We start from the raw sequence: 4689 nt of genomic DNA, 5'->3' as shown, positions 1-4689 counted from the left end.
CGGAGTCTCCAACAGGCGGATGTTCCGGTGTTGTGCCGAAAAGCTCCCCCCTGCCAGAATTCTTCCCCCCTTCGCGTGAATGCGCACGCACTCAAGTCTTCATTGCTGCGATTTGCTTGAACGCGCACGCACTCAATTCTCCATTGCTGCGACTTGCTTGAAAATTGAGATTTCTGATCATGTTAGGCTGAGTTTAATTTTTTATTTTTTTATATCGGTTTGATCGCGGCGAGGCACTAACGATTTCGGCAAGGCTATTTTCTTGCCTACCGAAATTCTCCCCCCCCCCCCCCCCTTCTATCTTGGGACTGCAAGGCCTGGCACACTTCTGAATAATTTTGGTAGCTCATGTTGACCATTACTGTGTTCCACAGAAAGTATTTGACTCCAGCCACAAAATTATGGAAATTAGAAGGGGGGCATTTCAGCAAGGCTATTTTCTTGCCTGCCCAAATCCCCCCTCCCAGAAAGCAAAATTAGAGTGTAAAGAAACATAAACATTTGTTTTAGAAACATCTTGTAATGTTTAAGAAAATAAAGGTAATATTTGTGTATTATCACACAATAACACAAGAATATCACGGAAGGTTAAGTTTGTTAACAAACATTAAATAGGAAATACAAATTTAAATCTTTGCATAATAAGATGTAAAATGACAAATCAAATATAAAAAGACAATAAATAACAAACAAATTGGAAAGCTGCAACAGCTCGAAAGTTTTCCAGGTGATACCGTCGCCTGGAACTCAAGCCTAACCTCGTCCTGACAGGCAGCGCAGACATGATCCTCCATTGATGGGATGGTTTTCATACAGGACTGGTGGAACCATCGTGGGCAGCAGTTACAACCAATCTGAAATTTATGATAAAAAATGTTGATATATTTAAAACACTAAATACATTTTTTGACTTACAGTTATTTCATTATCAGGGTAGCCTAGTGGTTAGAGCATTGGACTAGTAACTGGAAGGTTGCAAGTTCAAATCCCTGAGCTGACAAGGTACAAATCTGTCGTTCTGCCCCTGAACAGGCAGTTAACCCACTGTTCCTAGGCCGTCATTGAAAATAAGAATTTGTTCTTAACTGACTTGGCTAGTTAAATCAAGACAAAGCAGATAAAACTACCTCTTGAAATATTACAAATTCATACTTGTAAAAATGTGCCTTTAGAAGTGAACAAGCAATTACCAAGATAGTGTCTTCCTCTTTATTGTCCACATTCCCACAGAAGTGGCACAGTTAGCTCAGGTCATCTATCAAAACATAATGTCATCTAGTCTATACATCTTTACATGTACAGTCGTGGCCAAAAGTTTTGAGAATGACACAAATATAAATTTGAATTGTGCATTACTTATACTCTCGTACTTACTTTCAAGGCAAAGACCCCACAAGAAGTAACATCTTGTTGTATTTATCATCATTAGTCATTTAGGTCAACATTGGATCATTCAGAGATCCTCACTGAACTTCTGGAGAGAGTTTGCTGCACTGAAAGTAAAGGGGCTGAACAATTTTGCACGCCCAATTTTTCAGTTTTTGATTTGTTAAAAAAGTTTGAAATATCCAATAAATGTCGTTCCACTTCATGATTGTGTCCCACTTGTTGTTGATTCTTCACAAAAAAATACAGTTTTATATCTTTATGTTTGAAGCCTGAAATGTGGCAAAAGGTCGCAAAGTTCAAGGGGGCCGAATACTTTCGCAAGTCACTGTACCAGCTACCAGTGGTGTACAGTAAATATAAATATCTTAAAGTACTACTTAAGTAGTTTTTTTTGTGTACTTTAATTTATCATTTATATTTTTGACTACTTTTACTTTTCTACATTCCTAAAGAAAATAATGTACTTTTTACTCCATACATTTTCCCTGACACCCAAAAGTACTCGTTACATTTTGAATGATTAGCAGGACAGGAAAACGGTGAGAACATCCCTGGTCATCCCTACTGCCTCTTATCTGGCGTGCTCACTAACACACATGCTTAGTTTGTAAATTATGTCAAAGTGCTGGAGTGTGCCACTGGCTATCTGTAAATCTGATTTGCTTAATATAAGGAATTTGAAATGATTTATACTTTTACTTTTGATAGTTTAAGTATATTTTAGCAATTACATTTACTTTTGATACTTAAGTATATTAAAAACCAAATACTATGACTTTTACTCAAGTTGTATTTTACTGGGTGACTTTCACTTTTACTTGAGTCATCGATTAAGGTATTTCCATATTAAGGTCAAGTATGACCATTTTGCACTTTTTCACCACTGACAGCTACTGTAACTATTTAGCTTTTTGTACCCGTTGTTGGCGCTTGTTGACCCGCAGTGTTGTGCCAGTCCCGCTTGATCTGGTGCGATTCAGAATGGCTATCGACGATCTGTTTTGCATCACCAGACTCAACCCATTATCCCATTGTTGGCTTTCCATAAAGGGTTCCACAGGCCCACTCAGGGTCGATCCCCTATCACACAGATGGCTAAGGGGGCTGCTGTATGCGTTTCCACCAATTCCCTTTCCCCCTCAGGTAGGGAGGACGATCAGTCTCGAGAGCGCATCTTTTCTACTTGTTGCTCCACTTTGGCCACAGCAACCATAGGAACTCCCTCTCCGGGCAGACCTCCTTCACAAGCGAAAGACAAGCTTTGGCTCCCCAAACCCAGCATACTGAAGTTGTTGGTGTGGTCCCTGAACATGACCTCCTTGTAGCTGCAGTGTTGTCCTTCTTGATATTAGATCAAATTCAGGCAACCAGGGAATCCTCTATCTGAACCCTGTATTAAGTGGAATGTGCTCAGGAAAAGATGTCGACCATGCAGAATTGCCTTTTCCTGTCCAATTTCTGTCATTTTGACTTTCCTCCAGGAGCTTCTGGCTGCAGGGAAGTCCCCATCTAAACTCAGCAAAAAAAGAAATGTCCCCTTTTCAGGACCCTGTCTTTCAAAGATAATTTGTAAAACTCCAAATAACTTCACAGATCTACATTGTTAAGGGTTTAAACACTGTTTCCCATGCTTGTTCAATGAACCATAAACAATTAATGAACATGCACCTGTGGAACGGTCGTTAAGACACTAACAGCTTACAGACGGTAGGCAATTAAGATCACAGTTATGAAAACTTAGGACACTAAAGAGGTCTTTCTACTGACTCTGAAAAATACCAAAAGGAATATGCCCAGGGGCCCTGCTCATCTGCGTGAACGTGCCTTAGGCATGCTGCAAGGAGGCACGAGGACTGCAGATGTGACCAGGGCAATAAATTGCAATGTCCATACTGTGAGACGCCTATGACAGAGCTACAGGGAGACAGGATGGACAGCTGGGTCCGTCATGGTCTGGGGCAGTGTGTCACAGCATCATCGGACTGAGCTTGTTGTCATTGCAGGCAATTTCAAAGCTGTGCCTTACAGGGAAGACATCCTCCTTCATCATGTAGTACCCTTCCTGCAGGCTCATCCTGACATGACCCTTCAGCATGACAATGCCACCAGCCATACTGCTCGTTTTGTGTGTGACTTCCTGCAAGACAGGAATGTCATTGTTCTGCCAGGGCCAGCGAAGAGCCCGAATCTCAATCCCATTGAGCATGTTTGGGACCTGTTGGATCGGAGGGTGAGGGCTAGGGCCATTCCCCCCAGAATACTGACTGTTACTTTTGATTTTGACTCCCCCTTTGTTCAGGGACACATTATTCCATTTCTGTTAGTCACATGTCTGTGGAACTTGTTCAGTTTATGTCTCAGTTGTTGAGTCTTATGTTCATACAAATATTTACACATGTTAAGTTTGCTGACAATAAACACAGGTCGACAGTGAGAGGACATTTATTTTTTTGCTGAGTTTACATTGAAAGTTTATAGGGCAGCCGCCTCTATAGCTCATAACCAGGGACACACCCTTTAGTTTTGAAATTCATGAAATTTGCCCGCAGGCTACGGCCACCCAATTTAATTGGAATTAGATTGTTGTCCTACGATCACTTATAAGTCCACCATTTGAGCCCCTGTCTTCACTTGAGCTATGTGAGCTCTCTGTCAGACTGCTTTTTATTGACTATTGTTTCAGCCAAGAGTGTTGGAGAATTGCATGCTTTTTCTACCTATCCTTCATGCCTCACTTTAGCAGAAGATGGATCTCAGGCAGTGCTTTGGTCAAATCCAGCATTCTTACATAAAGTGCTTTCATCGTCACATGCTAACCAGACCTTAACAACGCGACACTCAATCTTAACTACTCTTCCACATTTACTTTCCTCAAGACCAGTATGTAAGGTACCTAGTTTCAGGCGTTTCTTTTACGCCTGTTACGTTAGGTAACTACAGACTATCATACTCCCCACCCAGAAACAAAATGCTATTTATCATAAAATGTCTTGATGTGAATATTTGCAAATGTATTTTTTCTTTTTTGTATTTCTGTATTTGTATTATCAAAATAGTTGTAGCAAAATTCATAGAAAAATGATCTGAGCCTCTCAGGCTACACAATATCCATAAATACTAAATCAAAGTCCCGATAAAAATGCTGGTGTGCACACTTAAGTGTAGTCTTGCTAATGTGCTGTAACTTGAGTTCTCTCCCCATCCAATAAGGTCTGCGTGGGGTTCCAGCTTGTAAACTGTCCCATCTTTAATATCCTTTTGTGTGGCATCAGTGAGAAATAACTTGACAAGACTAAAGTG

The sequence above is a fragment of the Oncorhynchus masou genome, chromosome 28 (assembly GCF_036934945.1).
Source record: "Oncorhynchus masou masou isolate Uvic2021 chromosome 28, UVic_Omas_1.1, whole genome shotgun sequence".
NCBI classification, from domain to species: domain Eukaryota; kingdom Metazoa; phylum Chordata; class Actinopteri; order Salmoniformes; family Salmonidae; genus Oncorhynchus; species Oncorhynchus masou.
The sequence above is the reverse complement of the archived record's forward strand: the minus strand, read 5'-3'. Positions refer to the sequence as shown.